Here is a 27,897-nt window from a genome sequence, read left to right as displayed (position 1 = left end):
TAATTTAGTATTTATTGACTATACTAAGCGTCAGGTACTTATTGAGGCTCTGGGCATGTAATGGGAAAAACAACAGACATGACCTTTGTCTTCATGAAGTTTACTCTCTAGTAAAGTATGAAACATGAACCAGATAGTCACAAATATATAATTATGAACCATTATAAGTATTATGAAAGTACAGATTTCTGTAAGATCATAATAGATTATAGGAGACCTGACCTATGGGTGGGGGGATGTTTGAGCTGAAATCTGAAGGACAAGTGGGAGTTAAGTGGACAAAAACCTGGGGTTGTGTGGGGAGGGAGGCATCCTAGGCTGAAGGAAGTATGAAGGCTGTGAGATGGGACAGGATTGAGAGCATGTTAGACATGTTCAAGCGTGTCTGGGGTGCGCAGATCAGGTGTGTGTGCTGAATCTGGAGAGCTAGCAGTGGGCGACTTGCAGATTTTTGTGAGTTACACCAAGGGGTTTGTTCTTTAAACTTAGATTAATAGAAGCCACGAAAGGGGTTTATGCTGGGGAAATATGTGGTTGTCATGTTGGGTTCTTCCCCACTAGAGGTGACTCTGGTCCACTCGTGTCTCCATCTGCATCATTTTGGTGACGCCTCCCAGCCATGGTTGAAATATGACTTAGGTGTCTTCTGACTCACGGCTGTCAGCTTCCCCGTTCTTCCCGCAGTGTCCTCAGGACCTCAGTTATCCCATCACATTGTGCCCCCACACAGGGGTGAGCCGTCCTCCATGGAGTCTGAGAGCACACTTCCTGTCTGCAGCAGGAGCCTGTGATTCTATCCAGGAAGGATGCAGGTTCCTGCACAAGCCACGGGGAGAATGATAGAGGAAACATTCTGCTACACCTGCAGTCTGCCCTCCCGGCTCCTGTTCACCCCTCCTCACGGCCTTATTGTCTGCGTTCAGCTCCCTCCCTCCCACATCAGAAGCAGGTAGCAAGGCTTTAATTTGGTTAGAATGACGTGGGAAAAAAGATTCTGTGACTTTTAAGGAAAATAACATTGCTTCTTCTGTCACACTGTTCTGTTTTCTTTGTTAGACTCCATTCTCACAGGTTCAGTGTAGACATCTATCTATGTATCTATCTCTGTGACTCCCAAGGTCTAGTTTCTCTGCTAAGTTCCTGTCCAACCACCTACTGAACTTCTCCATCTAGATGTTTGTCTGTAATCTCAAAGCCATCATAGCTGAAAATACACTCACTTCTTCTCTTTACCTCTTCCCTTACTGGGTACGAGACACCAAAAGTGAAATGTGGTAGTCATCCCTCAGTTCCCTTTACCTTCCTACACACTGTGGCTGTGGCTGTGTTGTGCAGTGTGTTCACCTTGCAGTGACTCACCGCCCCCTCTCAGCATCTCCACGCCACCGCCCTAAAGGTTGGCAGGGCCGCCTTTAAAGCTTCGGGGTTCCCTCCTCCCCCGTACCTGACTCAAATTTAACACTGTACCAGATCTTAATACATGAAGCTTAACTTGCATGGTGAAATTCTTAAAATAATTTACTTGAGTTTATGAATGCAAAAATCTGTGTATCTCCACTGAAAGAGAACTTTCAGGGGTCTGTTGTGCTAGCACAGCTTTACTCTTGCCCTGAGTTTATTGTTAGTGAGAAAAGCTCGGCTCCTCTAGCCTTACCCAGACTGATACAAATACTGGGCTTTTTAATTCTGTTACTGCATGTATTTCCCTTTGATTGGCTTTATTCTCTTCTTGAAGTCAGTCTTCCCCAGTCGTAACTCTTTTCTTTTCAGGAAAACTGAAATGCTCTCTCTCACCTACCAAATAAATAAACTCCCCAGACTGTTCACATGGTCCGTGGCATCTCAGTGCTTTGGCCAGAGCCCACCTTTTAAACCATTTCTCTGTCCACTTCTTGTGTCTCACATTGCAGGCTGTTTGGACTTCTTATTTCCAAGTGCACCCCTTGTTACTCTTCTTTGAAGCTTTCCCTCTGACTAGAACCCCTTCTTCACTGCCCCCCATATTTCTTACAGCAGTTCTAGTTATTTTGCAGAGTTCGTTGCTTCGTTGAAGAAGTATTTCCTTCTTCATCAGTCCCTTCCCTTCAGAACCGGCAGGCAGAGAGGGTCGGAGCGGCTAGCACTCTGCTCAGGCCCCACGCGGTGCTTCAGGGCTCTCCTTTGGCAGTGGGTGCATTTTACACTGTATTAGAGTTTACACATGACTCTCTTTAAAAAACGTATAGGCCAGATTCTCAGCTCATTTTGCTTTGCTGTACTGATGGACACACGTAGGATTTTCTTAGATGCAGGGCTGTTTGTGTGAAGACAACCCCTGGCCGTCCTCTGCGTGGGCAGTCTTCCTAGGGTGTATTTCTAGGTCAGTCATTTGGACTCAGAATGCAGCTTCCTTCTGAAGCAATCTTGTAAGCAGAAGTTAGGCTTTCAAAAGCCTACTGGATCCTTAAAATGATGAAGACAGACGAAACTCAGCCAAGGTGCATAATAATGATTCTATAGGGAAATGAATTCAGATTTATGGGGTTTTCTCAGCCCCCAGCCTTGATACAGGAGTGGAGACACTCCCTGGTCCCCTAAACTAGTGCTGGTGCCTGTGCCCTGGGGCAGAGCTCTGAAGAGTGAAGGGACAGGGGGGCCCTGGGGGGCGGAGGAAATCTGAGGTGGTAAGAAAGGTATTTGAAGGGAAGGAGGAGGTAAAGCCACAAGCAGGGCCCCTCCTTTCCTTCCCCCTGCCTCTTGTTCTCATTCCATGACCGCCTGTAGCTGCACTCCTAGGTTCATGGCTATTTATAGCTAACTAGAAGAGATCCCAATGAATCACCTTGTCACCCCACCCCTAATTTGAAAAGGGAACTGAAAGTGCACAGGTTCAGTGGCCTTGGGAGCAACCAGCACAAACGTCGTAGCCCAGATCTTCCATTCATCTTTGATCTCTCATCAGACTTCCCGCTTCTGTTGGGAGTAGATAGCATTCCGTTTCCTTGAGTTCAGAAGGCCTGATAACCCTCCCTGACAGTGGGCAAACCGCCAAGTCTTACCAATTACTGGAGTATCCACTAGGCAACCCCCAAAAAAGCATCATAAAATGAGAAAAACATTAAGAAATAATGTGTGAAAATCAGAGCATGGTGGGACTTCTTTATGTGCTGTATGATATGCTGTTCCCTGAGGAATTCAGTAGATTTTCCAAAATTATCTCATTTCTTATCATTTTATTTATTTTTGTTTGTTTATACTTTATTTTTTATTGACGTATAGTTGATTTACAATGTTGTTAGTTTCAGGTGTATGCAAAGGGATTCAGTTACACGTGTATATATACATTCTTTTTCAGACCCTTTTCCATTATAGGTTATTGTAAGATATTGAATATAGTTCCCTGTGCTCTACAGTAGTTCTTGTTGTCTATCTATTTTATATATAGTAGTACACACTATATCTGTTAATCCCAAACTCTCAATTTATCCCTCTCCCCTCCTTTCCCCTTTGGTAACCATTAGTTTGTTTTCCACGTCTGTGAGTCTATTTCTGTTTTGTAGCTAAATTCCTTGGTATCATTTTTAGATTCCACGTATAAATGATATCATGTGACATTTCTTTCAGCATGTACATTTAATTTTTTCCAGCAGTATATGAGGTCAATGTTACACTTTTCATTGTACACATGAGGACAGGAAGCTAAATTTGGTTAAGTGGATTATCCTAAATCATACAGCTAGAAAGTGGCAAAGTTAGAATTTTACCCAGGCCAGTCTAACTCCAAAGCTTCTATCATTGTTAGTACTGGTGTAAGACCAATGAATTGTCTGTATGTAAGACATGAGTTCCTGAAATTCCACAATCATATGCCTGAGTATTAGGGCAGTGAGTGTAACCAGCAAGGTGTTAACTGTCTATGTCCACTGAAGGGTTTTGTCCCAACAAAGAGGCTTTTAAATTTGACCAAGGAGCCTAATGGTCAAATAAACCTCAGTGATATAAACTAAAAAAAATAATATATCCAGGCCAGCACCAAATATTTTGGTTTTCTTACAATTTTTCAAAAAGTGTAAATAAATTTGGAATCCTTGCTACTTTGGGAAAATAATCAGTGATGTTAAGGTGCATCCTTGGAATGGGGGGAGATTTTCTAACTATGGATTCACTACCATGGATTTAAATAAAAGCAGGTTTCTGCTTATTATAAAAGTAATATTTGCCCATTAGAAGAAGTTCAGAAATGAAGAAAATATTAAAAGTGTCTTTCCATTGTCCCAGCTCTTAAAGACTACTGTTAATATTTTGGTTATTCTGTATATTTAAAAATTAAAATTTTTTTTTGGAAATTAATTGGATAATTTATAAGATAAGACAACTGAGGATTGAGAAAGCTTACACGCCTTAATCTATGAGACTAATAAGTGAAAACAAGTATTCATTTTGATCAAGATGAGGCACTTTTTCTTCCATTACTTCCATCTGAACAACCCCAGTCACTTATTTCATCTGCGGTCCACATGTGCAAATTGTTAACTATCCCTGTGCTTAACTCTTGTAACAGTTTGGTTTACACTATGTGAATTCATATTTTGAAAATTCTTAGGTAGGTCTCCAATTGTCACATGATTTATAAAAACAGAGGCACATTAAGAAAGTCTAATGCGTTTCTACTCTCTTTGTACGACAAAAAGGGTCCCTTTCTTCAGTGACCAGAACAGTTAGGTGTGGCCTAAGGAAGATCAGGTTTTGGGGTGGAGGTAAGCTTATCAAGGGATGGAATGTTGATGCCTGAGTACCAGGGCAGCGTGGCTTTGTTAGACTTGGATGCTGTGGTAGCACCTTCCACTGATGCCCATGAATCTTCTGGACAAGACAATGGAGCAGAATCTGAGCAAACAGGAGCTTATCTTCCTTGCTTCTCTTTCCCTGTTCCCTTTCTCTTTCTCAATTCACTTAATTTCTTTCCTTTCTTTCCTTTATTTCCTTCCTTCTCTTTCTTCCTTCCTTCCTTCCTTCCTTCCTTCCTTCCTTCCTTCCTTCCTTCCTTCCTTCCTTCCTTTCTTTCTTTCTTTCTTCCTTCCTTCCTTCCTTCCTTCCTTCCTTCCTTCCTTCCACTGAAATATCATTGACTTACAACATTACATTAGTTTCAGGTGTACAACATAATGACCTGATATTTGTGTTGACTGCAAAATCATCACCACAGTGAGTCTAGTTAACATCCGTCGCCACACATGGTTACACAACTTTTTTCTTGCCATGTGAACTTTTAAGATCTACTCTCTTAGCAACTTAGAAATATGCAATATCGTATTACTCAATTCTCTTTTCTTGAAATGTTCATCCGTTAGAACACAGTTTGCCCAGAGTGACGCCAGTGAGGGAAATAACCACTGCAGTGCTCCCAGCTGGAGCATGCTCCCCGCTGGCTGGTGGCCCCTCCCATTGGACACACTTGTATAGCTTCTTTTTGCCCATGGACTTAATGTTAGCTGTATCTCCCTGGTCTTGCTTTTGAGGGTTTTTTTTTTTTCTTTTTTGGAAACAAAGCTTGGAAAGAGATATTGTTGTTTGCTTTCCATTCTATTTCATAGCCGGTGCTCTTTACTCACAATGGTTGGAGTTCCTCTCCACATGGATAGTAGTTTCCCCAGCTCTACCCAAAGACTTGTGCCATTGTGAGGGTTTTGCTACTAATTATATAGAAAAGCAGAGAGGGATGAATAAGAATAAGAATTTAATATAAATTATGCAACCTTGGGCAAGTTACTTAACCCTGAGTCAAGAGGAGTCAATGTTCTTGTCTGAAACACAGAAGTAATAATAGCACCTGACTCACTGGTTTGTTGTTGTGTACTTCATGAAATGAAGTATATTGTGTAAAGCAATTAGCACTGTGCCTGGACATAGTAAGTGCTCAGTAGAAGGTAGCTATTATTGTAATTGCTTTGGGTTCGATTCTGCTTCAGTAGGTCGGGCTGGAGGCTGAGAACTAGTATGTACTGCTTGTGGTTCTGAAACAACCCATTTCTGAGAGACAGTGGTTCTCTATTTAATCAAGTGAAAAAAAAAAGCTCAGTCTCATATAATAGAGATCATACTTTTAATATACAATGATTAAGCAAATAATTGACAGAATTGCTCTGAATTTATTTATGCTTTGAAATAAATTTGTATCTTTTAATTCAGCACAATATATACATTTGAAAATAGCAGTAAGTATATGTGACAGGTTATATATTTAGTCCAAAGACAGTGCCCCTTTGGTATTCCAAATCCATTTAATAGTGAATTGAGAGATTTCCTTCTGGGCCTGGTGATTGCTAGGTCAGAAGTCAGGGCGCTAGACTAGCTCAGTCCTGAAGACTTCTGTGGAACATGGTGGATCCTATGCAAAACAAAAAACAAAAAGCAAAACACTGCTATGGTGGAATAAGTTTGGGAATCATTGCACATTAATCTTCTTCTTAGAGTTCATAAAGCAAAGTAAGTATTAACATTTCTGAGAAGTTATGACATAATGACAGCTATTTACTTTTGTTTACCGTCGACTCTAGGTCCCAGAGTTTCCCAATCTTATTTGACTACAAAATCCTTCCTTCCCAGCACGCCTGTTAGCATTCCTGAAACCACCGTTCTGAGGAATACAAGTTGAGAGATGCTGTCAGCCAAATGAGAACAAGGACTCTGCCTGTTTCTCTCTGTATTTCCAGTGCAGAGTACCAGGCCTGGCACATAGTAATTTTAGCAGAGAAGTAATTCCGATTTAAAAGAGAAATATTTTACATGTAGAAAAGTATAGAGAAGGATGTGAGAAATACCTATGGATCTGCTCCCACCTTTAATAAGTATTAATGTTGTATAGTATTTGTTTCAAATCCTTTCTTTTTTAAACGAGTGGGTTGCTCCAGATACCATCAGAGCCTTCTCATCTTTAACTCCATATCCATCTCCAAGAGTAACCACTGTCCTCCAAGTTGGTCTGTATCCAATTCAATCCATGGATGCACATTTTAGATTTTTACTACATCCATATGTATTCAGAATAATAGATAATGTTTTGTATGTTTAAAATTTGTACCTGAACTCTTATAACTTAGTTATAAGAAGATGAACAACTCATTCAAAAATCGAGCAGAAGACTGGATTTTTAAACAAATATCGAGAGATAAGGATGGAAAATTAAGTACATAAAAAGATGCACAACACTGTTAGCAGAGAAACAGATAATAACAGATACTACTGCACACCTACTAGAAAGGCAAAAACTAAAAAGGCTGACCACACCATGTGCTGGCAAAGATGAAGGCCAACTGAAACTCACACATTGTTGATAAGAACTTAAAATTGTATGGTCACCTTGGAAAATTGTTGAGCATAAAGTTAATAGGTATTTACCCAAGAGAAATGAAAACAGATGTCAACACAAAAAGCTGTCCCTGAGTGTTTACAGCAGTTGTATTTATGATGGCCCCACACTGGAAACAACCCAAGTGTTCATTAACTGGTGAACAGATAAACAGGTGGTGCTACATACATTCAATGGAGTACTACGCAGCAATAAAAAGAAATGAATTACTGAGATCTCAACAATATAAATGGATCTCAAAGGCATTACTAAGTGAAAGAAGTAGACACAAAAGCCTATACATGATATAATTCTATTTATATAACATTCTGGAGGAAAAAAAACTATGGAGAAATAATCAGATTAGTGGTGCCAGGGGCTGGGGTTGGGTGAGGAGATCGACTACACAGAGGCATGAAGAAAACTTTTGGAATGAAGGAAATAATCCATATTTTGATTTTGATGATAGTTCCATGACTACACATTTGTCAAACCTCATTGAACGGCATACATAGAGGATGAATTTACTGTGTATAAACTATATCTCAGTAAACGTGACTGAAAAAGAAAAACAAACTAAAAATCCTGCCTGAAACAAATTTTTTTAAAATGTTTGCTGTAGTTTTGTTAACAAGGAAAATTGAGAAATCTGTCTCTAAGGAAGCAAGTATATAAATTGTATATTAAATACTATGCATTATGTATTATGTTACTACAATCTACTACCAAATACCAATAAAAAAAAGAATGAATTTTATTTACATTATATCAACACAGATGAGATATTGAAATCTTAGAGGGAAGAAATCAAGCTGCAAAAGGGGTATACTATATATTCTATATGCATATAATATATGAATGATGCCAGTCAGACGTGTGTGTGTACAATCAGATACATCTCTATCTTTTGCAGCCTGATTTTATTACAAAAGTAAATAATCATGTGCTAATTTACATGACTTCATTGCAAAGATTGGGAATGCACTTTATTACCATTAATAAATGTATTGCCCTGTTTTCATACTCAGATGATGTGTGAACTTAGAAAGACCACCCCCAAGGCTTTTCCTTTCTTAAGTAACAAAAGCAAGTAACACTTAGGGCCTTCCAAGAATGCTCAAAAGTGAGAACTTCGAAGTGAAATCAGCAATAACAGAAACAATGGTATTAGGGACTATTTTGTTGGTCGATGGCATTGTTTCCCACTCCTTCCCTCAATGTTTGAAAAGGCATTTTTGTGCCAGAATGAAAATAAATAATTTGTTAGACACAGTAGGATCTTTTTGCACCTCGATTCAGGGAAACAAACTGCTCTGAGAAACTCTTCTGGGAACTACACAGTTCTGTTCTAATAAATTTGCAAAATAGTTTATTTCTTTAAAGTGTGGTAACCTGATGTTTAAAAAAAAAAAGACCTCATGAATCTAGGGTGACTCAGGACACTTTTTATTTTGACTGAGTGCTTTGTGCAAAAGCAATTTTTTATTCTAATTAATTTATCTTCTGTTTCTGTTTCTTTTTCTTTCTTTTCTTTTTTTTTTTTTTTTGGTGGGAATAAAATAAGGTATAAGATGGAGTATGGACTTTGTTCATGAGAACTGTGTTCAAATTCAAATCCTGTTATTTACACACTGGGTGGTGCCAAGCCACTTGCTCTCTGACTAGGTCTCAGCGTCTTTAAGCTAGTGATGACGTTGCCCACCTTGTGGAGTTACAGTGAAGATTATAGTCTCTGTTTAAATGAGAAATGTAAGCTCTTGACAGATGTTTGTTCCCGCGCCCCCTTTCCCTTCCGAATGGATCTAACGACATCCATTTTGTTGTGTTGTCTCTCTCGGCCATGGGAAGCAATGCTAAATTACCTTTTGTCCATATTTCCATTCATTTCCATACTGAGGACTGTGCTGTCACTAATGGTTAGGTTACGTCAGTAATGGTTAGGTTAGGCAGAAAGTAACAAAACACGAAGAGTAATCGCTTAAAAAGGAAAACAGCTGTAGAGGTAGATGGGCCGGAACAGGTATGGTGGATCCATGGAAACAGGGACCGAGGTTCTTTCTATCTGGTTGTTCAGACGAACATGGCTCCACTTCCCAAGGTCACCTTGGGAGTTCCACCTGGGCTGCTGGAGCTCCACTCATCACAACCACAGTCCCCCACAGAAAGAGGGAAAGAGAGTGAGGATAGGACGACGGTGCTCCCTCCTTTTCAGGGCACTTCCCAGGAACTGCCACACAATTTGTTCACTTGGATTACTCCAAAATCTGCTTAAAGGCGGGGGAGAGGGGGTCCTGTCAAAGTACAGTGGCAGGTAGGTAGTACCCTGCTCCACCAAGTAATTAAGGGGACCCCGGCCAGCAAGGTGGCTCTGACACTCTCAACACAAGGGCTACAAAGCTGCGGGTGGCCATTTTTCAGCCAGCGAGAAGAGGGAGGCATGAGGCCAGGCAGTCATCTTCAGGAGGCTGCCCTGTCACTCCAGTGGTCCACTCTGTTACCCAGATGGTCATACAGGGTAATGTTGTCTGAGGCTGGGTGTCCGTGACTACAGCCTCAACTCAGTGAGAAGTTTATGCTACCCAAAGGAAAAAGTGGAGAACGGATACTGGGGTACAGCTGGCAGTCTCCCCTCCACAGGTCAGGGGCCAGAGCTTAGTCATCAGCCCTTCCTAGCTGCGATGGGGGCTGGGAAAATCCCTAAAGAGCACGAGTACTTTTATTCATAAAAGGAGAATAAATAGGGAGAGGAAACTGGCCATCTTTAGTACATTATGTGATTAAATGGCTGGATTATGAGCATTTTCTTTACAAGTATCTCAAAAAATTAAGGACTTGGTTTTTCAAATGGTGAATCAGTATTATCAGCTATTTATATTAAAGATAAAAATGACTCGTGTGATAAAGTAAAACCCATGTCTTTAAGACATGGCTAGTTTATCAATGATATCTGAAAACAAGTTGATTTCCATATTAGTTTTGATAGAAACTAAAACTATTCTTACTGAGTTAGTTGACCTTTGAACTGCCATGTCCTTAATTACTCGTCGTTTCTTATCTTACTTCCCCTTGCTGCTGAATTTGTCATTGGTGATCATTTTCTCCTCGGGAAACATCCTTCTCCTTTTGTTTCTGCTCTTCTACAGCCTCTGAGGTTGCTCTTCAGCAACTGCTCCTTTTGAAAGATGCCCACTCTTTAAGTGCCTGTGTTCCCTAAGCCTCTGTCTGGAGACCTCCGCTCAGTATGTTCTCTGCAGAATCTCACTCTCACGGCTCCGGCTGCTGCCTTCAGCGGAACGCCTCCCACATCCACTTCCCCATCTCAAGCTTCGCGCGGAAGCTCTTATACTCATATTAAATACTTAGGGGACCATTCCCAGTCTTTTTAAATGTCTTTTTTTTTAATTAAAAACATTTGAAATAGAATATGCCAGAAAAGTCCACAAATCATAAGTGGGCAATGTAATGAACAATTAAAAAGCATACATCTCTAGAAACATATACAGCCAAAAGTTAAGTTTTACCAGCCCTGCTGAAGGCTCCTTGATACTCCTTACCATCTAGTACCTACCCTTTCCCTCTCCTGGAAGTAACCAGTAGTGTGATCTTTGTGGCGATGCCTTTCTTGCTTCCTACACATGTCTCTAAAGAACATAATGCAATCTGCCTGTTTTAACTCTTACGTAAATAGAATAGGACTGTACCCTTTTGAAGCGTGTTATTAAACGTGTAAATTTAGAATTGTTCATCTTCAGTATTTTAAGCCTTTATCATAATGAGAAAACCCTCTTTATCTTCAGTTAATGTAGTATCTTGCTTTTAATATAATTATTACAACATTATTTTAGTTAGTATTTTAATGAGATGTTTTGGAAGGCTCTTATCAACAACACCCAGCAAAAGTTAAACCTAGGCTCTCAATATTTGACTTCTACTTGGCACATTTAGTACATTGACACTTAATATTATTGCTGATGTGTTTGATTTTTAAATCTGCCATTTTACTTTGTATTTTCCACTTTTCCCATCTGTTTGTTATTTCGTTGTCTGTCTTTTCTTGACTTCTTTTGATTTAAGTTGGTTTTTAATTTTTTTTAATAGTCATTCTATTTTTTTTTCTCCCTCTGTTGGTTTTTGAAGTTATAAACTCCTACCTTTATTTGCTTGGCAGGTGCCTTCTAATCATTCAACGAACAGTTCAAGTCTGTCTTCCAAGGAAGTCTGTCTTGAATCCTGTCCCTTCCCCGCCATGAACTAAGCAGAGCTGATTCTAGCTCCCTTGTCCCACACTGTGCAGAAGCCACACGTACTGCACTTACCACCCTGCAAGCCAACCATTGTGTATTTATCTTTCTCTCTCAGTAGATCATGACATATTTAACAACAGAAGTATCCAATTTATCCTTGTCAGTCTTCTAGCACAGTCCTTTCGGGATCAGGTATCCAGTAAATAAATTTCAGTTGGGATCAGCAACTCAAAGTACTTAGATCAAAACATCAGTCAACTAAAATTATAATATATAATATATATAATGCAAACCTCAGAAGTTTTTAATATTTGGCCTTTGGGCAAAAATGAGCTCTATCCTTTTAATGATCTTTTCCCATCAAATTAGACATAGTAATTTATTACAGTGGTATATTTGCCAGCTGTCTAAATGAATGGTTCTCAGATTCAAGTGTGCACTAGAATGACTGAGGAGAGTTTATTTAAAAGTTCATGTTCCTGGAATCCATCTCCAATTCCCTTTCTTCCCATATTCACTTACTACAATTATCCTAATCCTCAGGGTTAGTGCACAGGCAGACTCTCTGTAAATCCCATCTCACAGAGGATTTAATCCCTACCCCTTCCCCCCGACTGTCAGAGTCCCAGCCTGGATTCTGGAGGTTGGCGTGAACTCGGCCCCAAACTCTCCCTCCTTTCCCACCTAGGTTCCCGGCCTGAGCTGGCAGCTGCGGCTCCTTCTGCTTGTTTCCCACGGGAGATTTGCCAGCTGGGATTTCCAGTTAACATTCTCTCCTCTGGGCCTAACTACATTCTTCCTTCTCTTCAGTCTCCAGAGCTGACTGTGTCTCACATTCTCCCTTGAAGGTCAGTGTGGTGTTGTAAAGAGTAACTCAACTTGGAAAAAAGGAAAATAGGTTTCAAGTCTCAGCCCTGCTGCTGCTGCCTCTGTGACCCTCGGCAGCCACGTGCATCTCTCTGGCTTTCATTTTACTTCCTCTGTCAAATGTGTTGAAGGAATATTACAAAGTTATATGCGTGAAAGGTATACAGAAGATGCTAGATAAATGTTATCTTATTTTAAATAATATTTGAGTTCCTGATTAAAAACATGAGGGTGAAGCCCACGCCTTACTCATATCTGTGACCCCCCCGCAAGGTTTTGCACAGGGCTTGTAAAAATGAACTAAATGTAATGAACCCAATTGACTATAAGTAATTCAGAATCATCTGGAACCTTGTTTACAGGTCTGAGATTTGTAAACCATAAACTTAGTTTCCTGGGTAACTTGAAACATTTTGAAATGAAAGATTAATTACGGCACCTGAATTTATTTTTTTATTTTTTAAAAAATATATTGCACTTTTATTTACTTTTTGTAGGGGGGTGATTAGGTTTACTTACTTATTTTTTGGAGGAGATACTGGGGATTGAACCCAGGGCCTTGTATATGCTAAGCATGCAATCTACCACTTGAACTATACCTTCCCCATCGCCTTGGCACCATGCTTGCATTTAGAGAAGTCTTGAAAATAATATTTTATCTCCAGTTGACATTTTCTTTGTAATATTTAGGGGAAAAACTTCATTTTTCTATTAATTTGATAGTCTTTTTTTTTCTGAACTAAGGCTAAATAATCTATCCTGATTTTTGCCCCCGTTTATTTAATTAATGTAGTATAAACAAGCCTTAAGATATTGAAATCACTGGGGTTGAGCAGAACAAACACCACATCACAGGCCAGGTTCAGATTGCTCCTGACTCAAGAGCATGTCCTCAACCTTTGGTCCAGCTTTGCTGCCCCCAGGGAGATGCAATTTCTTGATAACATAATTCAGAATCAAACTGAGGATAATTTGTCATGTAATTTGTAACAATAAGCCTCACCATTATTTTAATCCATTATTCAGTTAAATCTGGAAGAGTCAGTAACTGCTATCATCAGAATTTAATTATTTAACTAACATCAAGTGCCAATTAACCAGTCTGAGGGTGATCTATACCTCTGATGGAATTATATATCCGTAGAATTGTTCTCTAATTATTTAAGGACCGGGCATTTTATCTGGTCTGCCTACAAGACATTCTCCGTCAGGACGGATTTTATTGTCCAGTGTCGTTCGATGGAAAGAGCCAAAAAGTGAAACTTACATACCTGCGTGTCTTGACTCAGCCACCCAGAGGCCATGTGTAATTGGCCAACTGCCGTCATTCTCCTGGGACTCAGATTCCCCACCTGCACAATAAAAGTATTAACCAGATGATCCCTAAATTCATTTAGTTTTCCTTTTTTTCCTACTTTAAAAAAACTGAGATATAATTGACATATAACATTGTGCTGGTTTTAAGTGTACTACGATTTGATATGTGTATATATTGTGAAATGATCACCACAGTAAGTTTACTTAACATAGTTAACAAATTTTATTTTCTTGTGATGAGAACTTTTAAGATCTACTCTTGTAGCAACTTTCAAGTATAAAATACAGTAATTTAACTACAGTCACCATGCTGTACATTACATCCTCGTGACTATTTATCGTGTAATTTGTCCTTTTGATCACCATCCACCGTTTTGCCATCCCCCACTCCCCATCTCTGGCAATCACCAATCTGTTCTCTGTAAGTTCAGTTTTTTTAGATTCCACATATAAGTGAAATCATATGGTTTTTGTCTTTCTCTGTCTAACTTATTTCATTTAGTAGAATGTCCTCAAAGTCCATGAATATGGCAATTGGCCAGATTTCCTTCTTTTTTTATAACTGAGTAAGATTCCAGTGCATGTGTTCCTCATCTTCTTCATGCATTCATTCGTCTGTGGACACTTGGGTTGTTTCCATGTCTTCACTATTGTAAATAATGCTGTAATGAACATAGAGGTGCAAAAATACTTTTGAGATAGTGATTACATCAGAATTGTAATTGCTGGATCATATGGTATCTCTATTTTTAATTTTTTGAGGAACTGCCATACTGTTTTCTATAGTGGCTGCACCAATTTTCTATAGTGGCTGCACCAACAGTGCAGAAGGGTTCTCTTTCCTCTACATTTCCCCCAACATTTGTTATTTCTTGTCTTTTGAACGTTAGCCATTCTGACAGGTGTGAGGTAACATCTCATTGTAGTTTTGATTTGCATATCCCTGTGGTTAGTGATGTCGAGTAAGTTTTCACATACCTGTTGGTCATCTGTAGGTCTTCTTTGGAAAAATGTCTCTTCAATTCATCTTCCCATTTTTAAAATCAGATTGTTTGTTTTTCTTTTTATTATTGAGTTGTATGAGGTCTTGAATATTTTGGATATTAACCTCTTATCAGATATTTCATTTGAAAATATTTTCTCTCATTCAGTAGGCAGCCTTTTCATTTTATTGATAGTTCTTTACAGTGCAGGAGCTTTTTATTTTGATATAGTTCCAATTGTTTATTTTTGCTGTTGTTGCCTTTGCTTTTGGTGTCAAACCCAAAAAAATCATCTCCAAGACTGTTGTCAAGGAGTTTATTGCTGTATGTTTTCTTCTAGGAGTTTTATGGTTCCAGGTCTTACATTCAAGTCTTTAATCCATTTTGAGTTCATTTTACGGTATGGTGTGAGATAGTGCTCCAGTTTCATTCTTTTGCATGTGTATGTCCAGTTTTCCCAACACTGTTTATTGAAGAGACTGTCCTTTCACCACTGTACATTCTTGGTTCCTTGTCATAAACTAATTAACTATGTATATGTAGGTTTATTTCTAGGCTCTCTATTCTGTTCTACTGATCTGTGCGTCCATTTTTATGCCAATACCATACTGTTTTGATTATTGTAACTTTGTAAATATAGTTTGAAATCAGGGAGGTTGATACCTCCAGCTTCATTCTTCTTTCTCAAGATCTTTGGCCATGTCAGATCTTTTGTGTTTCCATACAAAGTTTTTTTATTGTTCTATATTTGTGAAAAATGCTGTTGAAATTTTGATGGGGATTACATTGAATCTGTAGATTGCTTTGGATACTATGGATATTTTAATAATACTAATTCTTTCAATCCATGAGCATAGAATATCTTTCCATTTGTTTGTGTCTTCAGTTTCTTTTACGAATGTGTCATGGTACAGTGTACAGGTCTTTCATCTCCTTGGTTAACTTTATTTTTAGGTATTTTATTATTTTAGATGCAGTTGTAAATGGGATTTTTAAAAAATTTCTCTCTATGATAGTTCATTATTAATATAAAGAAATGCAACAGATTTCTGAATATTGATTTTGTATCCTGCAATTTTACTAAATTCTTTTATTCTATTTTTGTTTTTTTGGTGGAGTCATTAGGGTTTTCTGTATATAATATCATGTAGTCTGCAAGTAATGACAGTTTTCTTTCTTCCTTTCCAATTGAGATATCTTTTTTTCCCCTTGCTTTAATGCTCTGGCAAGAATTTCAATACTCTGCTGAATAAAAATGATGAGATTGGGCATCTTTGTCTTGTTCCTATTCTTAGAGGAAAAGCTTTCGGCTTTTTGCCACTAAGTATGATGTTAGCTCTGGACTTGTCATATATGGCCTTTATTATGTTGAAGTACAGTCCCGCTATACCCACTTTGCTGATTTTTTAAATCATAAATGGAAGTTGAATTTTAATAAATGCCTTTTCTGCATCTGTTGAGATGACCATATGATTTTTATTCTTCATTTTGCTATAATGGTGTATCACATTGATTGATTTATGAATGTTGAACCATCCTGGCATCCAGGGAATAAATCCCAGTTGATTATGGTGTGTGATCCTTTTAATGTATTGTTGAATTTGGTTTGCTAATATTTGATTGACGATTTTTGCATCTATGTTCGCCACGGATATTGGTCTATAATTTTCTTTTCTTGTGGTGTCCTTGTCTTGTTTTGGTAATGTTGAGCTTATAAAATGAGTTTGGAAGTGTTCCCTCCTAGATTATAGAAAAGTTTGACAAGGATTAATATTAATTCCTCTTCGAATGTTTGGTAGAGTTCACCAGTGAAGCTCTCTGGTTCTGAACTTTTGTTTGTTGGGATGTTTTTGATTACTGATTTAATTTCCTTACTAATAATTGATCTGTTCAGATTTTATATTTCTTCATGGAAAGTTGTATGTTTCTGGGAATTTATCCATTTCTTCCAGTTGTCCAATTTGTTGACATATAATTGTTCCTGATCCTTTGTTTTTCTGTGATATCAATTGTAACATCTATTTGATTTCTGATTTTTTGAGTCCTTTCTCTGTTTTTCTTGGTCAAGTCTAGGTACAGGTTTGTCAGTTTTGTTTATTTTGTTAAGGAACAATTCTTGGTTTCATTAATCATTCCTATTGCCTTTAGTCTCCATTTCATTTATTTCTGCTCTGCTCTTTGTTATTCTCCTTTTTCTACTTACCTGAGGCTTACTTTATTATTCTTTTCTTAGTTCCTTGAGGGGTAAATTTAAGTTGATTACTTGAGATATTTCTTATTTTATAGTGTAGGATTTATCACTCTGAATTGCCCTCTTAAAACTGCTTTTGCTGCATTTCATAACTTTTGGTATGTTATATTTCCATATTCACTTGTCTCAGGATATTTTTTGATTTATCTTATGATTTCTTCTTTGAGCCATTGGTTGTTCAGGAGTATGTTGTTTAATCTCCACTTTTTTTAATTAAAAATTTTTTCCTAAGATATTTTACTAACTGAGGATTCAAATAACAGAAATAAAGCCTGGTTTAGAATACACAATTATTGGGGGAATAACATAGACTTGTATGTAGAACCCCCAAAACCTCAAAAGATCATCTTGCCTAATCCCTTTGCATTACATTAGAAAACAGGTTCAAAGACATTGAGAAACTTCCTCAAGACGACATAAAGAGGTCGAGTTGTTGCTGGGCTTAGAATTTCAGCCTCCTGAGTAAGATGGTCCAGGACACTGTGTGTTATCACCTTTCCTCCTTTAAAAACCTTTCATAGATCTTCATTACAAATAGGGAAAAGTTCAAGATTTTAAGAAGCATTACATTATGAGGCTTTTATGATCTGCCCTATGTCCCTTGACAGCACTATAGACCCATCAGATCCTCTTGTTATTTACATTCTAGCAATAGAATATATTTCCATTCTCTTGTTATTTACATTCTAGCAATACTGAGCCACTACTGTTTCCCCATATAATGCCATACTGATCGATGCCTGTTATCTTTGGCATCAACTTTCCTGTTTTCTCTTATTTTCTCTTCCTCAGTGTTCTTCATGGTGTCCTCTTTTTCTTGTGTGTTTTTTTCACACTGTCTCCAGAGTTCTGTCCTGGGCTTCACTATTCCCACTTTTCATGGGCGCTCTATCTCATCCTAAGGGTTCGATTGCCATCTATGTATTCATCTCTTCAACTCCTGATCCCCAAATGGATGTTGCACAGACATTCCAAGCTCAGTGTTTCAGGCACTGCAGTTTGGACCATTTAACACTCATCCAGGTTTCTTCCATAGTGACTGTAAGGGATGTAAAACTCAGTTTTTGAGCCTCCTTTAAAGTTAAGAGTGGCCATGTTAAAGGTTCTACAGAGTCACATATTTGGGAGGCTCCTGGTGCCACTTTTTCTCCTGACTTTTTTCTCCTGCCTAAAACTCCAGAGGCACAGCAGTCACTTGGGGTCACAGGGAATGAAAGCCAGGCAGTAAGGGTGAAGAACAGGAGGACCAAAGGAGCTGGGTCCTGATGGCAGTGTTGAGACCCAGAATCCGGTCTGTACTGTCTGCACCCAGGTTTTTGTTGTGTGACTAAACAAGAATTAGGCACAGCATTGGAGTTTCTTGTACTCGGTTGAATGCTGTCCTAATTGTGACACTCAGTGTATCTTGAACTTAGATCATCTCGTCCCTCTCCTCTTTCCCCTTCCTTCCCACCTCTTCTCATACAGGTGAATGGAACTACCATTAACTCAGGATCCCAAACCAGAATTAGGGAGTAAACTCAATTCTTCCATTTCCCTTATGACCCTGTCCTTCTGAGTAACATGTCTTTAATATCATATGAGTCTGTCTACTTCTTTTCATCCCCACCCCCATAGGTTCTGCTGGACATGAAGTTTTGGGGGTCATTATTCAACCCATCACATAGAGGTGGGAGTCTCATAAGGAGGGAGTCTCATAAGGAGTTCCTAGACAAAGCCATGTAGAAGAGATTACATACACATTTTTTAATTTTAATTTTAATTTTTATTATTTTTGGAGGGGTAAATAGGTTTATTTATTTAGTTAGTTAGTTAGTTAGTTAGACATTTTAATGGCGGTACTGGGGATTGAACTCAGGATCTTGTGCATGCTAAGCATGCACTTTGCCACTGAGTTATACCCTCCCCCGAGTATATGTTTTTGTAGCGTATCCCTTCTGCAAATGTCTCTCAGAAATTAACAGTGTCAGGAAATGGTGGGTCTAGAACTCAGAAACCCTTTTTTGTTCTTAGTACCCTTATCATAATAAATATGTCTAACTTTGATGGTCACTGCCACCTAATTTGTTTCACGTATCTAGTGTTTCATTAAAATATTTTCAGCTGACCAAAGTGAATGATTACCTAGCAAAATCCCATCCAAACATGAGATTGGAGCAGGCTAATTGAGAGCTCAAGAAATGTCGGCGATGCTAAGTACGGAGTCCAGAGAATCAGCCAGATAACAGGAGAGGAGGCCACTGCTTTATATTCTAAACTCAAAACCTACATTTCTCCTTGTTGCCATGTAGACATTTCATCAACCCAACCCGAACTTTTTCTCTCTAGACCATAATCAAAGAACTAGTAAACACTTACAGGGGTGTTCTTTTTAAAGTGGTGATTTAAAAAAAAAACAACAAACAACTCAGGAAATCAGAATTGCCGGTTTTGTGATAGTATTTCTTAAAGGGAGCTGAACAAAGAAGCTGTTGCAACCAGAGTTCTAGCAGGAGGCCTTACTGTGAGCTGCATCCTGGTGTCGTCTGCCGTGCTTTGAAACCATAGAAACAAATCAAAGCTACTGCTGATGTTTGCATTGAGCTGAGATTGCATGCGCGTGACTGTTCACACGGCCAAAAATGGTAAGAGTGTTCACCAGCCCAAAATAGATTCAGGTACGTTTGTCCTGTCTCAGTGCCTTTATGGACACTGACTTATTTTGACATTTATGCAGTCATCGCTCTAGTCTCCTGACATGGTTGAGAAAGTGACTTTAATTGTCTTTTATGGTAATTCGAGTTGGGGTGAGATGGAGGAAGATTGCAGAATGACCATTAGCACTACGGCTGTAAAACAAAACACTCCATAAAGTGGCCGAGGAAATCACTCACACCTCTTTGTTTGAATATAGTTGGTACGTAGAGTTCAGAGCACTTAAAGCAGCGATGGGAAAGCAGTCATCTTTGCTTCATTGGATAGAAGGAAAAAAGCATATTAAATTTCTGCTGGATCCAATACCATTTGAGTAGAAATAAAGAATAGGATTGAATTTCCGGGCATGCAAGACTTACCACGGAGGAACATGGGCTGTTTTCTTTATGTTGAGAATCAGTCTTGAAAACATTAAAACTTTTTGGGGTACCTATTTAGGGAAGCTTTTTATATCTGATATTACATGAGAAATGATTCATACAAATGAAATAGAAACAAATAGAATTCTTTTAAAATATATAGAAATTTTATTGTTTTCTTTTTTAAAATAAAGGATAAATATGTTTTAGAAAAAAAATGATTAAACTTTAATTTAGTCTTCTGCAAATGGCTCTACATTTGACTACTAGAAATTAGATATCCTCGGATGATTCCCCTCGACTGCTCTGTTAATCGTCACAGACTGGCAGCCCAAGGGCCCAGTCTGACTCTCGTGTGTTTCTTCAAACTCGTTTTGAATGTGAACATATTTCATTCTCCTGTTGCACTGTCCTGCCAGCCTGGCTCTTTGAGTTCTTTTTTTTTTTTTTTTTTTTTTTTTTGCTTGACCTCCCTTGTGTGTTCAGTCCATTTCCTGGGTGATTCTGGGATTCATCTGACGCCACTTTCTCTATCTCAGATAATTATGCTCCTCAATCTTCCAAACCGATGCTGCTTTTCTTTCTAGGTTCTTGAAATCTGTTTTCTCCATTAAACTTATAATTATTTATCCTTGGCTCTTCTGTTCCCTGCATGGCTTCTCACTCTAACAGCAGCAGGTGATCAGCTGCAGAGCAACAGAATGCTGACCAGACTCAAACGGGTTTCTCCCTGCTGTGCTGGAATTGCCAGCTGGAGAAGGAGGCTGCTCCCCTCTCCCTCCACCAGGGCCATCACCTTTATGATTATTGCTGTCCCCGAGGGGAAGGGGCAGACTAGCAACAAAGACACAGAACAGTGCGAAGGGTGTGGCATCGGAATTCTGAGTCTCTCCTTCCTGATTTTGCCCCACCCCTCCCCCAAACAGCAGAGATCTGGTTCCATCCCTAACTCAGCGAAAGTGTTCTGATTGTTTTGATGTGTGTGTGGTTTTGTTTTGTTTTTTTAATTTATCTTTTTTTGCGGGAGTAGGTAATTAGGTTTATTCGTTTATTTATTTATTTTTAGAGGAGGTACTGGGAATTGAACCCAGGACCTTGCGCATGCTAATCACGTGCTTTGGCGTTTGAACTATATCCTCCCATCGTATTGAGATTGTTTTAAGCCATTCGTGATAGTTCTGTGGTATGCGTTTCCAGCCACAGAGATATGCGGAGAGGTCGGCTGGGGGCTTCTGGCAAGGTTTCTTCAGTTTTAAGTAGGCAACACTGAAGAAGCATAGCTTTTTAACCTCTGAACTTGACCCTGTTGGGATGTGACACCTGGAAGCACTGCATCCCTTTGAGGAAGAAGCCAGCACACCGAGAAGGGCCGAGCCAAGAGCACTGCAGAGAAACCGAGCTGACACCCTGACAAACGAGAGTTGGAGATGCCCGGCCTGCATTGGTTCGGATGCTGTGAGTCAGCCTTTTTGGTACTCACCGTCCAAGGCATCCTACACAACACAGTCTCCCCAATTCACCGCATCCTTGTTTAATCGGCAAGATCCTCTGACTAATGTCACCTCCAATAATCTATTTGTTCCTTTGTTGTCCTTTGGAATGTAAAGCACTCGCAGACATGGATTTTCCCTCTAGGGAAAATCCCTGTAGACAAATTAACTCAATGCTCCACCGGGAAAGGTACCGGATAGTTACTGATGGTCACCATGATCTTTTTGTTTCTTTATTTAATTTATTTTTTTCCTCTTTTAAAAACAAAAAAGATCTCATAATTTCTTTTTTCTTAATCCTCCACTTGTGCTGTTTGGGGTTGGGGGGAGGAAATTAGGTTTTTTAATTTATTTAATGGAGGTGCTAGGGATTGAACCTAGAATTTCGTGCATGCTAAGCACGCACTCTACCACTGAGCTACACCCTCCCTCCTGTTTTTTTTTAACCACCATTACAATTTGGTTATAATTATTATACTTCGCATCTACAAAATGATTTATAGTTTACAAAGTGCTTTATGTGTCACTTTGTTTCTAGTAATGGCTTGGTGAGATAGAATAAAAGATGCAGATGCCAAAAAATGGAGCCCAGAAAGGTTATGTGATTTGACCAAGATCACATATCTAGAAAGTGTCAAGGCCAGGACTTAAATCTGGGTCCTCTAACCCTAGAGCTAGTGCTTTTGCCACCAAACCCCAGCTAGAAGTTGGGACTAACCGATGGGATGTGGTGAAGGAACAGTTTACAGAAGGGAAGTACCGCGGTGGCTCCAGACTGATTGCAAGGGAACTGGATTCTGCTCCCAGCTGTGTCAGTCACTAGCTATGAAATCTTAGGTGAATCACTTTATCTCCCGCAGCCTCAATTTCAAGGAATTACCTAGATGATCTGTTATGGGTTTCCTGACTCTAACATCCTGTGATGCTGTAACTGAGAACTGCTCATACACACAGGTAAAAATCATGCTTTATATAAGACGTAAAGCTCCCCTAGTGACCACCGATGAGGCACCGACTGTGTGTGCTGCTCACGGTTCTCCCTCAGCCTCCACATTCACGCCTCGTGAGCACCTGCAAAAATGTCAGCAGTTTACAGATGGGTTGAACATCAACTTGAACGAGCTTTATAACCCAAGCCACGGGCTTTTCATTGGCAGAACAGTGTTACCCTAGAGCTGCAAAAATCATTTGTTGATGAGCTAATCTTGTCACCGTGATTCTTGGAACGTATTTAAGAGGACATAAAAAGCCGGTCCTGCCGGATCTTTGGGGCACTTGACTGCAGGTTTCCACAATTAATTGTCCCATGACTGACTTGAAGATTTTAATGAAGCCAGTGATATTTGCTGCCTCAACAGATTTAGGTTTGCCAATTTAGCACTCCAGGGGCTGTTTTCTCCTAAGCAGTATGGCAGCAATTTGAGAATATCGCCATCAGGGAAGCCAGGGTGCCTTGGCTGCAGTTTCACGATCCTAGCAGTTGTCTTCACGCAAAGAAAACGTAGCATGCCAGGACTTCTGTTTCTCGAGTAGAAACTGGTCTGTTTCAGCAAGTTTCAGGAAATATTTGCTGCAAAGTTATAAAGTCGTGCTTCATGAACAAAGATGAGCACTGGCTGACTAAAAAGATCGGGTGTTATGGCCACATTAGGAACGTAGCTAGAGGAGGATGGGGAAATGACTGTGGGAAGCCTAGCTGGGTGTGGAATACAGTGGCCTTTGAAAAAAGACACTGGACATTGAGTCCCCAGAGGAATGACATAGGTTTTTTACAATAATTTTGTTTTTAATTGAAGTGTAGTTGATTTACACTGTTAGCTTCAGGCGTACAGCAAAGCCATTCAATTATACCTATACATACATATATACATATATTTTCAGATTCTTTTCCATTATAGCTTATGACAAGAAATTGAATATATTCCCTGTGCTATACAGTAGGTCCTTGTTGTTTAGACATGATTTAGTTTTTAATTGGGAAAAAAAACACCTTTTCTTCTGGTTTTATTGAGATATAATTGATATATAACATTGTATAAGTTTAAGGCGTACAGATCTTTCTGCATGCACCATGAAATGATTACCCCAAGTTTAGTGACCATCCATCATCTTGTATACATACAAAATTAAGGAAAAAGGAAAAGTGTTTTTCCTGGTAATGAGAACTCTTAGGATTTACTCTCTTATCAATGTGCATGTATCACATTCAGCAGTGTTAATACCATGTTGTACATTATATCCCTAGTACTTCTTTGTCTTATAACTGGAAGTTTGTACCTTTTAACCACCTTCATCCAACTCCCCTCCCTCCACACACACACACACACCCACACACACACACACACACACACACACACCCACCCCGCGCCTCTGGTAACTACAAATCTGATCTCTTTTTCTACGAGTTTGTTTTTGAAGTAAAATTGACTTACAATACTATATTAGTTCCTGCGCCACAGCATAGTGATTTGGTATTTCTGTACATTTCAAACGGATCCCCATGGTAAGCCTAGTTACCATCTGTCACAAAGATGTTACATAATCACTGACTCTATTCCCCACACTGTACATTTCATACCCGTGACTCACTTATTTTGCAACTGAAAGTTTGTACCTCAATCTCCTCTGAGGGATGATTTTGAGTGGAAGGATGGTGATATAAAACTTTGTGTTAGGTGTCTTTCTAAGTGACAGAAACCTGACTCACACAGTTAAGTAAAATAGGATTTATTGGCTTATCTAAGTGGAAAGTCCAAGGCAGGCAGGCTGGACCCCCCGACTGTGACCAGGGAGTCAGATGATATCGCCTTTCAGCTTTGCTCCTTTCTTAGTGTTGGCTTCATTCTGTTCATTGGATCTGGACGCACAGAGGAAAAGGGGGCTACAGGAATTCCCAGGGCTTATCCTTTTTCTCCCCAGGCATGCATATATAAACCCCAGGGAAGAGTCTTGTCAGCTTTATTCAGGCCAGTCGCTGTGCCCAGGAGATGAGCACTCTCACTGCCCAGTCTGGCCCACCGCTCACATCTGGGCCTAGGGCAACATCGTGACTGACAGCCCCTCAGGACCACAAGGCGTAGGGATGCAGAGTAACCCCAAAGGAAGGAAAGCCAGACAGACAAAACCGTAGGTGTACTCGAAGCTTCTCTTGAGATGTTTTTTAAAAGTCTTCACGTTGAACACTAAACAAAGTTTTGAAACTAAAGACAAAGGTAAGTTATGGACAAGTTTTTTCCAATTATCTAGAAATGCTTTGTCCTAACATTGGAACAAATGAAATAATTAGAACCGAATAAAGCTTGAATCAGGTAGCTACTTTTTTCGTTTAATTCATATCTTCCCTACCAACTCATTATTAAAGAGCTATGCATCAATAAATACAAATTACTAAGTGGAAAATGGCCAATAATTTGGAGGAAGACTTGAATAATTGTGAATTAGACAATTCCCCCTTAACGGCAGAATCCATCCTCAGTGATTAATTTCTGTTTCCTCACTTGATCTAAGGTAACTCCTAAGAATATGGAAATGAAGTGATCTAGACTTAATGATATGCGTCATTAGATTGGATTCCCTGGAGCAGACCCTGGGATGGATGGTTGCTCACAGAAGGTTTATAAGAAAGGGAGGAAGGAGGAAGGGGTTAGGCACAGGGAGAAGCTGACCCACCACGCGACTCTCACTGAAACCCCAGCGCATCCTACAGGAGTTCCGGAGCTGGGGGCCTTCAAAGTTCTCCCAAATTAGGGCAAAGAGGCCAGGTCTTTGTGCGGCTGTGTTGACTAGTCATTGGATGCAGGCTGACGAGGAGGGAGAGGGGGCATCAACTTGGTTAAGGCTGCTTCTTCAGCTGGGGGTCACTCCCATCTGGGAGCCACGAGCAGACAACACTGCCTGGCGTCAGGGGAGTGAGCGCCTCAGCCCTGCGGGAGTCAGCACCTACGTGGTGATCCCAGCACCCAACCCTGCAGGACGTTTAAGGGCCCCGCACAAGGGCCGGGTATATTTTCATTTTGGAGACCAGGTTAGAAGAGCAGAAGTTTCCTCTCTAAACGGACTGAACTGCATCCCCCCAACAAATGACCTCCAATGCTGTCCCTTAGGGATGCCTGAGGAATGGCTGGTTCACTGAGTTATGACCCTAAAGCTAATTGGGTCCGTTGAAAAACATTCCCCATTTTAACAAAGCCTCCAACTGGCCTTTGTTTTTGATTTTTGTTTTTCCTTTTCTGTTACTGAACTGTAGTCAGTTTACAGTGTTGTGAAACTCCCGAGTTAATCCCAACACACAAACAGATACGAAATTTCAATGATGGTAGGGTAATCTGTTCTCAAAGTTTAAAATAGTGAGAACCAAGACACAAACAGCAGCCCCATAGTCACGCCTCTCTCCAGGCAGCCAGGCCTGAAGCCATGGAATTCTCTCCGGGGCGTGGGGAAGTGCGTGGCATTTTTTCCCCTGGAGCCTGACCGGGAACAGCAGCGGTCCTCAGCGGAAGGGGAACAGAGGCTGCTCCGGAAGCAGGGGAGTTCTTTTCTGCTTCCTTCCTCGGGGACAGTCCACTTTCCCTGCCTTCATTTGGCCTGGCATGATTTTCTGATGAGGACAGGATTTTCTGCGTCTACACACTGTGTGTAAGCTCCCGGAAGCCTGGGCAAACCAACCACCTGTAAGTGACCTGCACATCTTGGTACAGGTCTCCTCCAGGCCTCAGGCTTTCAAATACTAGAAATGTTAGTTGGGAAGATGTATGAATCGGGGCGAGGCTGCAAGTGAAAGAAGGATCTTCTCAAATTAAAAAGAAATATTTGCTCACCTATTTGGGAAGTCCAGGAGACAGCTGGCTTCCTATAGCTGGGAACCCTGGCTTACGTGATCCTGGAGGTTCCTCGCTCTCAGTTTCTCCTCTCTGTTTATTTCTGTTCATGTTAGCACCTCAGCCTCTTTCTCTTCTCATCTAGAGAGGTTACCTCCACGTGACTTGGGAAGATGGCCAGTTAAACAGCCTTAAATTCAAATCTTCCCACAGCCGGTGAAGGCAAAGAAGAAACGCACCTCGTCTGCACGAGCACAGCAGTCACGTGGAAGGCTCTGATCGGCCCGTGGGGGGCTTGTGCTCACCTCGGGATGAATCACTGTTGCTCGAGGTAGGGGAGACCCTGCTTGGCCTGACCGGGTCCTTTGCTCACCCTGTGCCAGAGTCTCGTGACAGCAGGGAGCTCTTCGTCTCAAAGAAGAGGGGTGGGCTATCAGCGCAAGTTGAGCGGATACAACCGGAGTTACCGTATTTCCCCTTGTGGGGAGGAAAAGCGAAGGTGGGTCTGCTTTGTTTTCGTTACACGCTTGACTTGATAACCATATTCAATCTTAGATCCTCAAAACGACGGTGGGGACTCTTTCAATGTATACTGATTTTTAAGTTAGTGCTTGGCAGAGTATTTGGCAATTGGCAGTCACACACACGTACAATATTATAAGAACGCATTGTGAATAATGCTTCTGGTTGAGTTTTTCATTCATTCATTCTTACCCTCAGTAATCTCTATCTAGTACCTAGTATAGACCATATATAGAAAAAAAAGTCACTCTGCTCTCATCAGATTTATACGGTAATGCAAGAGAAAGACAATCAGAGCTCTACACACCAGCACAGACAATTAGAAATTGTTTTAAATGTTACTGGGTTGTTTGACAGGAGTGGACCTCTGGCATAGCAGAGAGGCGCTCTCCCAAGCTGTATTTGGGTGGAGTCTTCAGTGACGAATAGGAACTAACCAGTTAAGAGTCATAGGGATGATCTTCCAGAGAGAAGCAGCAGCTTGTGTGAAGGGCCTGAATTGGGGGAAGGAAAATACTGAATCAAATCTATTACATCGGCCGGAAGAGAGTGAGAGGCATAAAATTTGAGGCAAAAGATGAAGTGGGAGATCTTGCAAGGCCTTACAGCCTGGACAGAGGTTAATGTTTTAATCCTACATACGGTGGGGCGCCCTGAAGGGTTTAAATCCAGGCAATGATACAATTTTATTTTTGTCAACAAAAATCATTCTGGTTCGTTCATCCATCTATTTATTTAGGCTGCAGATTATGGAGCTAGGGAGCAAGATTGCCTGGGCTCGACGTCTACTTCTGCCACCTCCTACTTGTGTGACCCAGGACAGGTTTCCTAACCCCTGTGCCTCAGTCTCCTTATCTGTAAAATGGGGATAGCAATAGTCGTTACCTCATAGATTTGTCGTGTGAATTAAATGAGTTAAACATCTATATAAAGGTCAGAAAGGTACTTGGAGAGTGGTAAGTGTTATCTAAGTGCTTGCTGTTATTATTGTTGTTGTTATTAAATATACATTTATAAGCGGCTCCT

General features: G+C 40.1%; 1 long non-coding RNA gene across 2 annotated transcripts; it reads right to left on the bottom strand.

Moving 5' to 3' along the window:
• Window positions 1-6,065: 6,065 nt before the first annotated feature.
• LOC140688788 (uncharacterized) lies at window positions 6,066-26,602 on the bottom strand. 2 transcript variants are annotated; one of them, XR_012063613.1, is made up of 3 exons: window positions 26,350-26,602; window positions 13,710-13,790; window positions 6,066-6,367 (listed from the first exon to the last, which is right to left on the bottom strand). It is a non-coding gene; the product is annotated as an uncharacterized lncRNA (long non-coding RNA). The 2 variants fall into 2 exon arrangements; XR_012063612.1 differs by having other exon boundaries at window positions 26,406-26,602.
• Between the last annotated feature and the right edge of the window lie 1,295 nt (window positions 26,603-27,897).

The sequence above is a fragment of the Vicugna pacos genome, chromosome 23 (assembly GCF_048564905.1).
Source record: "Vicugna pacos chromosome 23, VicPac4, whole genome shotgun sequence".
Taxonomy (NCBI): Eukaryota; Metazoa; Chordata; class Mammalia; order Artiodactyla; family Camelidae; genus Vicugna; species Vicugna pacos.
Note: the sequence above shows the minus strand (reverse complement) of the source record. Positions and strands in the feature narration are given on the sequence as shown.